At 41.4% G+C, this 11,969-nt stretch overlaps 1 long non-coding RNA gene across 1 annotated transcript; it reads right to left on the bottom strand.

The window, feature by feature from the left end:
• Positions 1–650: 650 nt before the first annotated feature.
• LOC109270541 (uncharacterized) lies at positions 651–2,255 on the bottom strand. The gene is made up of 3 exons (XR_002081582.2): positions 2,125–2,255; positions 1,370–1,457; positions 651–789 (listed from the first exon to the last, which is right to left on the bottom strand). It is a non-coding gene; the product is annotated as an uncharacterized LOC109270541 (long non-coding RNA).
• Between the last annotated feature and the right edge of the window lie 9,714 nt (positions 2,256–11,969).

Genomic DNA, 11,969 nt, shown 5'->3' with positions numbered 1-11,969 from the left:
GAAGGACAGTCTGTTTGTTCCTCCGTACCACCAATTCCTCAAGCTTCTGCCGTGCGTAGATTAGTCAGCTTCCGGAGTGACTAAAGCAGGGCGGCAGTCTCCTGGAGCCTCTGGAGTTGCAGAATGCTTCTTCCATATGGTTAGCTTGCACGGCGTTGATGGATCAGGAATGCACTCCCAGTTTAAAGACGCCAGCTTCACTCTGCTGTGTTGAATCCAGGGACCCACTCTGGCCACTTTACTGCAGTAGGGATGGACAAAATGACAGTGAACGGGCCCCTCCAGAGGAGTTTTAGGGGTTGGGCATTCCATTCCTTCACCCATACAGCATCTTCTGGTGCAAAGGGGTGAGCGTCTGTGGTCAGACTCACAGGTAATCGCTCCCTAACCCAGTGGTGTAAAGTGCTTAGGGTAGAGCCGAGGACCGGCATCTATTGCCTTAGGGTTAGATTGCCTATCTCATTTAGATCCCCTCTTATGCCCTTGATAAATGGGGGAGGGCACCCATAAAGGATTTTAGAAGAGGAGAACCTCATCTGCTTCTTCAGCCTCCCACTTGCAGCTGCAGTCTGCCTCCCTGAAGGTCCCTTATCTCTCCCTGCCTAATGTTAACCTTTTCCCTATTCATTCCTCCCCCTGGAACAGGGCCCCTAACTGATGTTAGGGAACAGGGATGATGACTGTTCCGGCTTCTTCAAGCTGATAAGGGACAGTGTGGGGGTACGGCAGTTAGAGTCTACCCAAGGGTTGGTTGATATGGCCCACGGCATGGTTCTACAGGCAGGCTGGCTGGCATGAGGTGGCGCCCACATCGGCAGACATAGAGAGAAAAATACAAAGTGAAGATTATACTGACCAACAAGATGGTATCTAAAGATAATGTCCCCCCCAGTTCCCAAACCAGTGAAACAATCCAGGGAACACCCTGACTTTGTCCAGTTATGCCCAGATGTCATCTACCGGTTCTAAGACTCTGAGAATTATCAGTTAGATTGAAACACATCTCCGGGGATCTCTCATAACCCAGGTGATGGAGGAGCAGTAAGTAATCGATGGCGGCTCTCTTCTCCAAGAGTCCGGTCCTAACTATATTTAATTTTTTATTAAGCATCTAATGCTTGTGAGGTGTTAGAGTTTTGCTGAGCATAAGCAGCCAGTTTGCTTTATTTCGAGGTGTAAAACTTTTTCAGGAGCTGGGAGTCTTAACAGAGAAAAAGGCGGCCGTTTACCATTATTAATTTGCAAATTTTTAGGTAAGCTGAACCTGGGCATTATTTTATAAAGCAGAGATTTTATTACTTCTTGTGCCTTTTCCATTTCTTTTAAAGGGAAAGACCTCTACCCAGTTAATAAAAGTATCAACTCATACCAACAGATGTTGGAATTCCTTTGACCTTGGCATATGAGCGAAACCTAATTGTCAGTCTTCCCTGGATAGCCTCCAGTTCCTTGATTGCCTAGGAGAGCAAGTTTGTGGTTGAGAGGATTGTTTCTAAGACATACTTCACAAGCTGATACTACTTGCTGAACTGTCCTTAACAAATTTTTCCTGGTAAACATCCTTTGGGCCATTTGATAAGTTCTATCCCTCCCTAAATGAAAGGCCTGATGCAGTGCTTTAATGATCTTTTAGCTCTGTTAGCTAGATAATAGTAATTGCCCTGCTCTGTTTGTAACCATCCTGAGGGCTAGACAGTGTCCATGAGTAAGACCCCAGTTTATTTCCTTGAGAGAGTAGGTGGGATTGAGTCTCCTTTAATAATTGATGTAGTGGGCAAGCTATTTTCCTGAACCCCAGTATCTATAGCATATAATATCCAGTAATTCCCCAAAACTCACACAATTGTTTATCTGTTCTGGAGTTAGTAGCACTATAGTCTGTAATTCAGTTATAATGTCCCTTCCTAGCAAGGGAGTAAGGCTTTCTGGTATTATCAAGAAAGAATGAGAAAAAATTAGTTTTCCCCATATACATCCCAGGGGCTGAGAGAAAAATTTAGTTATAAGTTTTCCAGAGAAGGCTTTAATCGTCATGCTGCGTTTGGATAGTTGGCCTGGAGTGGAAAGGAGGACAGAGAAAGTGGCTCCATTATCAAGAAGGAAATGAACCAGCTTTTTAGTTACTGGAGTTTTCCAGAGTTACCTGAGGCTCCAGGCTTCCAATAGACAGTGGGTTCCCGGGTTCCACCCCAAAAAGCCCCAGACCCCATCAGTCCCTTTCAGGGCAGTGGTTATCTGAGCCCTCACAGACAGAGGTCCCCGAGGGCATTCAGACTTGCAGTGATTGTCTCCACACAAGGGACTTCTGTTGTCCCTTCTGAGGGCAATCTCGCTTCCAGTCCCTGACTGGCCACATAAGTGGCATTTGGTCCCAGGACCTCGGGAAGCCTGGTCTGACGTAGCGCATAACTAAAGACTCAGATTTTTCTTAAGCCTCCTTTCCTGTTTTTGTTTGTTTGTTTTGTTTGCTTGTTTTTATCTTGGTTGTAATATACCCAATTGGCAGTTTGTAAAAACAGCTCCAGGGTTCCTTCCAGGCCAACAGCCAATCTTTGCATTTCCTCTGAATATCTAGGGCTGATTGAGTGACAGATTTGTCCTCAGCCTTAGGGGTGTCAGGGGAGATAGCCATATATTTAATGAGAGGCTCCCTCAACCTCTCCAGGAAGGCCATTGGACTCTCATTCTGTGTTTATAAAATAGCGGCTAATTTAGCATAATTTAAGGGCTTAACCTTGGACTTCCTTAATTTCTCTAAAGCACAAGCTTAGAAGTGTTGGCAATACCATTTCTCAATGGGATGGTCATAGTCCCAATGACGATCTTGGGATGGAATTACCTGGGCCCCAGTAGGAAATGGGAAGTTCCCTATAGGACCTCCAGCCCCATCATAATTAGTGAGTTGGGGTTTTTTTTGTTAGAGTTTATGGATCAAAATCATCCCAGCTTTTCAGAATGCACCCCAAAGGAGTATTGGACTTAGTTGGGGAATTGCCTGTCTATAGGCAAAAGGAGGAAGAGGCATCACTTATCTTAATTTTCCATAGCTAGCCAGGAGAAACCTCATCTCCTGGCCCTGCGTTTTGGCTGGCTGTTCGACTGGCAGCCAAAAAGTTTGTCAGTCTTGTGAGTTGCGGGGGGCGTTTGTTCTTATCCAGGCTTGACCCTGCCTCTGAGAGCTGACCTTGTCTTCGCTGATTTCCCCTATCCCTCCGTTTTCTGCCTGTGGGACTTTGGGGGTATTGACTGTGGCCAAGCAAGATTTCCCTGGTTGTAGAAGGATGCACTAATTTTATTTTGGCCCAACAGTAATCATCTTTACAAATATACTTTAAAAGGTTAGCAAAAACCATTTTTTGGTAAAGATGAAATTGACCATCAAGGGGGCTAAAAGGGCCAAAGTCAAGGTCTGTTCCCTTGCCTTTTTCAACAGTGCCACGTAAATATGCTCCAGTCACGTGGATATCCATTGTAGAGTATCTAGGTTGTTACAAATTGGTATACACTGGGCTAAGTGTAGCAAAATGGCTCCTATGTACTCCAGTAAAAGCCCTTTATATATACATGGTCATCTGTCCCTTATATGGCACAGGCATCCATTCCTTTGCTAAACAGAAACAACACAAATGTAGAGCATTTGGAGGCTGGCAGTGAGGACATCATCACCATCTCCCCAGCTTTTGGATCAAAGGAGGGGCAATTTCAAGACTTAAGTAAAACAACTTAAAGGGGTGTGCTGTCCTGCTGTCCTGCCCTTTTGGTTAAAATCATACTTTTTCCCCGTATTTTTGGGCTGACAAAAGGGGGCTGACAAAAAAAAAAAAACAACACCTTTTTTTACCTCTCTTTTTTTCCCACAATCTGGGTTAGGTTTTGGAACACTTCTGTATATTAATCAGGGTTGTCTGAAAATTTGCCCAGGTTCTATTTATTTGCTTAGAATCTTGCAAGGAAAATGAAACCTTTATGGGGCCAAATCCCCCATGAGGCTTTTCAGTCAATAGATACATTGAACATGCCTTGACTTTAAGGGGAGAATTTTTTTTGTCCCTGGCAATCCTGGATAAGGAGGGCATGAGGGTCTAACAGGTGGCTTTTCCTGAGGAGAGGCCTCAGTGGGTGAGTTTGCAAGTACTTGCCTTTCTTGGCCCCTTTAAGGCAAAGAAGACCTGCACATAAGGAACTTCTGACCATTTACCCTCTCTCCTACAATATAGATCTAACTGTAAGATAGTACTGTACTGAATACCTCCCTCAGGAGGCCAGCACTCTCCATCCTCCAGGAGATATTTCAGGCACCTCTTAGCATTGGTGGGTTCAGTGTCAAGCTCTGACCCAGATCAGACTCCCGAAGAAGTCTGACACTGCCTTAAGCTGTATGAGGTTGCCATGGAACCACGGAAAGGGACTCAACACTTGCTTAGGCCCATCGGTCAGGTCGGAACCTTTCTGCTGTCTGTCTCATTCACACACAGTCACACAGTGACTCCAACCTGCTGCCCAGCACCCAGTGCCTTGGAATTGCAGTTTCGTTCCTTATGGAACTACTCAGGCAACTCTGGGAGGTGATCAGGTTCCTCTTCTGCCTCTTAGGGGCAGGTCTACCAAAATGAACCCAGGTTCTTACCAGTCTGACCAACGGTGCTACCTGAGCTGGTTCCTGGGCCTCATGGGTTCTGTTGGTACACACGGGGTCCTTGCCCTGCAGGCTGGGAGGGGCTAGTCTATAAACCCGGTCTGTTGGTGCCAGGCAAGGTTGCTTCTCCCAGCTCTTGGAGGCTCGCACCCCAATGACAAAAGAGGTAGAAACGTGCCATCTCCAAATCCTGGATGAGCCCCCACGAAATGTAGCAGAATTCTTGCACAGAGAGACAGGACACCGAGGCTTTATATACAGTCTGATTGGACACAGTCCAGGTCACAGAGTCATGTCAGAGCTACGCATATGTGTATAGGAGTTGATTGGGCCACATTGCCTTCCCTTGTTCTGAGGAGGCCCCCACCATGTTCTTAGGGAGGGGCTCTACCATAGGACACTTAACCAGCTGAACCACCCAGGCACCCTGAAAAGGTGTATTTATTTTAAAATTTTCTAAACTTTTTCCACAAATAACTAAGCTTTGGACTTTGAATTCAGGAAAAATCCTCTCCCCTAACACTATCCACTTTTCCCTCCAATTTTTGAAACTTCCTTGTTCTAATCAGGTCTTAAATATTAAGAAAACTTTTTTACTTGCAGTATTTTTGCACTTACCTGTTCTATTAGAAAGTTTTCAACTGTGCACAAAATTGTTGTTTTTAAAGATATGCAGAAATGTTTAAATTTAGAGACAATATGATTTATTTTTCCTTTACCTCTTAAGATTTTTAAACTTTTTTTAATTAAAAAATTTTTTTAGGGGCGCCTGGGTGGATCAGTCGGTTGGGTGGCCGACTTCGGCTCAAGTCATGATCTCATGGTCCGTGGGTTCGAGCCCCACGTCGGGCTCTGTGCTGACAGCTCAGAGCCTGGAGCCTGTTTCGGATTCTGTGTCTCCCTCTCTCTGACCCTCCCCCATTCATGCTCTGTCTCTCTCTGTCTCAAAAATAAATAAACGTTAAAAAAAAAAAAAATTTTTTTTTTTTAATTTTTTTAATGTTTATTTATTTTTAACAGAGAGACAGACAGAGCATGAGCAGGGGAGGGGCAGAGCATGAGCAGGGGAGGGGCAGAGAGAGAGGAAGCACAGAATCCGAAGCAGGCTTCAGGCTCTGAGCTGTCAGCACGGAGCCCGATGCGGGGCTAGAACTCACAGACCATGAAATCATGACCTGAGCCAAAATCAGACACTCAACTGACTGAACCACCCACGCGCCCCAAGATTTTTTTTATTTTTAAACAATTCTACGCCCAACGTGGGGCTCGAAACCACGACTCTGAGATCAAAAGTTTCATGTCCACCGCCCCCCCCCCCCCAACTGAGCCTGCCAGGTGCCCCTTTCCTTTACATTTTAATTCATGTTTCTACATATGCAATTATATCCTCCTTGTGATTCTTTCAAAAGTGTGAAGCTTATATATACACAGCTTTAAAATCATGGATTTCACTGTTTTGAGTATCACTTTAACAAATAGTTAACGAATAAAGGACTAGAGAATATACCTACAGCGAGTATTCTGTTCAGTATTTTGGATTTTTTAAACTATTTTTTATTACTATTAAAGTATAGTAAATGTTCCAAGCCATTATTGTGCATCCTTGCATTATATATCGATTTATAGCACATTTAAGTAGCAATTATTCTCACTGCTGCAAAGTGCTTGTGCTATGCTCACTCAACATGCAAACATTTCAAAATTACAGTACATTAAGATGTCAATGACAGAAGGGAACATTCTAAAAATAAAGTGGTTTTTAAGCATTTTATAAAATGACTAACTCCTCCTTTACCAGTGAGGATATACTCTACATTCTTTCAAATTCTTCTTTTGAAAACCTTTATGAAACAAAGAGGCATAGTTCTAATTATTCTATATTGGTGAAGTAGTATCAGGAAATACTGTCTCCCTGATTCTTTAGCATTTTTTACCATAGTATTAGACTTGTTTTGCAGGAAAGAATGAACCTTGCTATGTACAAAGATTAATATATACTTTGCTGATCGTCTTGATGACCTTTTCATTTACAGTTTTGCCTAAAGCAGTATCGATCTGATATCTTTAGGCAAGACTCACAGTGATTCTCAATTCATGGAATGAAGGAAGTGTTCAAAAAGTTCCACTTCTGTGTGTCCGTGCAATTAATTTCCCATTCCTTTGGGCCCTGAAAGCCTTGAGAAAGCCTGAAAAGCCTTTGGGCCCTTTCATAGCCTTGAAAAACTTCTCTGAAGTGTGTATGCACAAACCAGGAATTTCAATACAATTTCTAGGGTCTTCTGAAGTCAAATAGATTTGATAAAACCCTCCCTTTTCTGGATGGGTTATTGTTTATGGCAAGTCTGATTCCTGGTGAGCCCAATCTTTTGGATTGCCTTACTCAGAGAAGAGTTTTGTTAATTTATCCTTTCAACAAGTATGAAGAAGGTATTTTACACATGAAGAACTGAGGAATATCGAACTTGCTCAAAACTAAAGAGTTTATAAGCCACAGAGCACGGAATTCAATTCTAGTTTGCCTGAATGCGAACTCTATCCACTGAAACACTCAGCCACAATGCCTCTCTATGATCTCATGGTGATAAGTACCAATGAGAGGAAAAAAAGATTTTGTTTTTTTTATTTGAAAATAGCATTTTCTGGGGTACCTGAGTGGCTCAGTTGGTTAAGTGTCCGATTTCAGCTTGGGTCATAATCCCACATTGTGGGTTCAAGCCCCAAGCCCAGCCTCAGGTTCTCTGCTGTCAGTGCAGAGCCCACTTCAGATCCTCTGTCTCCTTCTCTCTCTGATCCTCCCTTGCTCATGCATGCTCTTGCTCTCTCTCAAACAGTAAAAAAAAAAAAGAGAGAAAGAGAGAGAGAAAATAACGTTTCCTTCATATTGACTTAAAGCATTTTCTCTACGGGTTTGGCAATCCAGTTGGATGTCCTTGGGCCTGAGTGCTGTTCTTTCTCACTGATAGCAAATGCATTGTCATCTTAAGCAAACCAGAGAGGCCTCTGGTGTGTGTGTGTGTGTGTGTGTGTGTGCATACCATATTTCCCATATATATATATATGTCTACGACATATGTGAACAAATGGAGAATTTCAACAGAGATAGAAAAATTTTTAAATCAAATGATATGCTAAAAATGAATTCATTCCATGAGCTTAAAAGCTACAAACGATTCATTTCATGGGCTTAAAAGCAGCCTGGACACAGTGGAGAAAATAATCACTGAACTGGGAAACATTTGGGTCAATAGACATTACCGAAACTAAAACACAAAGAGAAAGAGATAAAAATAAAAACAGATTACAACATCTAAGACCTCTGGAACAGTACCACTGATACAAAACATGTAATTGGAGCCCAAGAAAGAGAGACGAAAGAGTGGGGAATTCTCCAGTAATTTTCCAAAATGTTTTTAAAGACATCAACTCACAGAACCAAGAAGCTCAGCAAATGACAAGTAAGATTAACACGAGGAGAACACACATGTGTATATTGTAGTCAAACTACAACATCTTTAAAGTGCCAAAAGAAAAAAAAAGTCAACCTATAATATACCCTAATGATTCCTTAAAAAGAAATACAAAACAAAGACATTTTCAGATAGATAAAAGATAGAGAGAATTTGTTGACAGCAGACCTAAACCACAAGGAATGCCAAAAGAAACTCTTTGGTCTAAAGGGAAATGATACCCGATAAAAGCCAGGTCAGTAGGAAGGAATAAAAGGCACCAAAAGGCTTAATGCATCTTTTTAGTATTCTTTATTTCATATATATGTTATATGTTCAATATATTTTATATATCTTTAGATAGATGATAGATAGATAGATAGATAGATAGATAGATAGATAGATAGATAGATGATAGAGACAGTGATACAGATTTCTGTAACCTGTAAAAACTGGCAGGAAAATAGGGCCCCATTTAGAGGGAAAAGAGAAAAAAACCCACAAAGTAATTTGCAGAACGCTACTAAGAGTGGTATGGAGTCCTTATAAATGCAATTCAGGCATCAGCAGGAACGCCCTCCATCTGGAATCCTGAGTTCCAGGTATGATTGGCTCAAATCTCCCATTTCCATGCCCTGAATATTTCTATTCTCTGCAATATTGTGTCTTTTCCTTTATCTCTGCTGTGACTTTAATACAAGCCAGGGCATAGTACCTTCTCTGTTCCCCTCTCCCATCCCAAAGTAGTTGAAGGAGCAGAAATTTTACTGCAGATAGAAGCCTGCGGTCCCACTTCAAACAACTGAACATTTGGAACGTTCCTGTTGTAAATGTCTCACTACCAAGACTTTCTCACTGGCCTCTTCACCTATGTACTATCCATCACATAAGCTTCTCTTTGGCTACCTTTCTGATCCATATTCTTTTCTCATATTCTTTTCTCTCTCAAGAACTAAATAAAATTTTTCTTATATTCTCATGCAGAGAAGCTTAGCCATTCCTCTCACTGCTTTGGCTCCTGTCAATATTCTTACCTTTTCCCAGAGCTGCTTCATTGCATAGCTCCAGGGGCCTCACATTGCAGTCCATGTAACCAGGGCTTCCTGCACTTGTGTAGTGCACAGATTGCGCAGCAGTACATGGCAACCCTACCTCTATTTTATTAAGATATTTTCCTAATCAAAGACTGTTCTCGTATCAGTTATTATGCTAATAACCTCCACCTATATTACATAAAAGACCTACAAAAATTTTTAGGAGATTGCAACAAGGTTGAATAAGTGGAAAGATATGTTATGTACTTGGACGGGAAGTCTACTGTAAAAATGTCTGCTCTTTTCAAATCACTTCTAGGTGTCATCAGTTCTAATTAAGATATCAACAGATTTTTCTTTTTTGGTATATGACATTTTTACAAGACATTTGAATAATTGCACAGGAGAGAACAGCAAAAATAAATCTTTTGGAAAAACATAATGAGAACATATATTAGACCTGTTAATAATTATTAACACATGTGACCTCATCTAATTAGCTAGTTTCCCATCAAGCTAGCTATGTTTGATCGATCTTTTGTGAACATTTGAAGCATCTCTTTTCTTTAAGTAATATCTTCACCTTCTTCCTGAAAGGGCGTCACCCACACTGTGCATCCCATATGATTTTCCTGGAGCTGCCAGTTGTAGGACCCTACTCTCCAGCCGAAAAGTGGGCATGCAGCATACACAGGACCAGGGAAAACTCTCTTCTTGACTATAATGATTGGCCCAGAGATAGGTAAAGACTCAAGTCACTCAGAGTTTTCCTTGGAAAAATCCAAAATGAAGCTCAGAAAATATCTCCTCCTCTGGGAAAGATAACTGGAATGGTATAAGCCCAAGGCTGCTGGCAGATATGTTTTCTGCCAGTGGAAAAGGCCCATCTGTTATAGGAGAGAGTGAAGGGAGGCAGAAGAAGTAAACATGAGAGATGGAATGAGTGAAAAGAAAAATCCTGGAGGTATTAAGTCCCAGACTGTGTTTCTGAAGTTCCAGAATAGGTCTGGTTCTAGAAGGTCTTCTCTCAATTCTAAAAGTTTCTCTAGTTTATTTCTAATAATATAAACATAAATTTAGTGATAGAGATATAACGACAGGGACCATTTCACCTCACTCTGCCCACTGCTCTCCTGGCTACCATCCAAAGAAGGAAAGGAAGAGGCACACCCTGACTGGTCAGGGTACCGGACCCTGGGGTCCAGGGGTATGATATACTATGGGATGATTTCACTCTAAGTTAATGGTGGTGGTTATGGTGATGATGGTAATGGTAATGATAAGAGAATTCATATTTATGGGACACCTGATTGGCTCAGTCAGTAGAATGTGCAATTCTTGGGGTTGTGAGTTTGAGCCCCATGCTGGGTATAGAGATTACTTAAAAATGAAATCTGTAAAAAAAAAAAAAAAAAAAAAAAGAATATTTCTCAACATATATTCTAAAAAAAAAGAGTATTCATATTTGAATATTGAATATTCATATTTAATAATAGTGGCAGTAGTAGCTCTGCTCCGGGATGTGCCTGGATGTCCTGAAGTTTCTCTAAGTATTATTTGCCTCTGGGGTTGAAGTGGGGCTCAGTTGCTTGGGAAAGTAGATGGTATAGAAGCCATAATTGGTATGGAATACTAGAATCTAAACAGACAAATGGTGTGAATTATTTTATGTAAACTCTGAGTTTTACCAAAATTCTCCTTTAGTAGGAATGCTGGGATTCCCTTTATTTGGGGGAAATCTGAGCATACTCCATCTTAGGTTTAAGGTATCTGATTTCAACTGTGTATTTCTCTTGGGTTATCCTAGGTTACTCAAGGATAGTGAGTCCTCCCACACCATTGAGACGGCTCAAGATTGCCACTCTAACTCTTCCTGGCATGCTTTTCTGCCATCCTCCCTCATTCATTTCACCTGTAAATTTTTACCCCTCTCATTTAGGAAGTTCGTGAAACTCTCTCTTGAGTCTTTCATTTGTCTTGGGCATTCATTCATTGATGAATCCATTTATTTAAATCTGTGTTTAGTGAGTGCCCACTATATGCCAGTCATTATGCTAGTTGTACCCCAGGAACTTTTAGCTGAGAGGAAGACAGACGTGGAAACACTTTAATACATAATTGCTAAGTCCAGCCCCATTTAGCAAGGCCTTGATATGGTTGATCTAGCAATTTCTCTGCAGTCTAAGTGTTTCCTGCTCTTTCTTTCCTATGTTATATACCCAGTCGCCTCCCAGGAATATAGCTGGGAACGCTTAGTTCAACCTTGTAATCATAGGCAAATTTTAGCATCTCCCACCCTCCTCACTGCTTTGCATAACAAAACAGGGAGAGAATAACTGCCCTAACTATAACACATGTTGCCTTCCTCTACTGGCACACCATTGTACCAGAGGCCCTAGCCATAAGTCCAAAGAACCTGGCTTTTTCTAGGGCGGGGATAGCAAGTTGAGAAAACTCTGTATCCCTGGTCCTGCAAAATAGTTCCTACTGCCCTACCAAAATGGCAGTGGAAGAGCAGCAAGAGAAAATGTAAACTTGAAGACAAGACATTTCGCTGTTGGCCAGTTAAAATATAATTCCATGCAGTAGAATAAAATAGAATTCAGTGGCTCATTTATATTAGTATTTGTATTAAATTAAAAAGTCACTAACCTTTAAATTTCACTTTTATATGCTTTTGTTTACTCTGCTCTCCTACTTTAATTATCATCTTAAAATACCACCTACTATGACAGTGGCGTATAAGCTTTAATTACTGTTTAATTTTATAGCAGAGGATAATTGTGTTTTCTATTGTATTATGGAGTGTGTAGTAATGCACAATTGTGACTGAATTCAAAAATGTATTATAAA

This window comes from Panthera pardus, unplaced genomic scaffold, assembly GCF_024362965.1.
Source record: "Panthera pardus isolate Hobbes unplaced genomic scaffold, ASM2436296v1 HiC_scaffold_6, whole genome shotgun sequence".
Taxonomy (NCBI): domain Eukaryota; kingdom Metazoa; phylum Chordata; class Mammalia; order Carnivora; family Felidae; genus Panthera; species Panthera pardus.
This window is presented reverse-complemented; position numbering and strand designations above follow the sequence as displayed.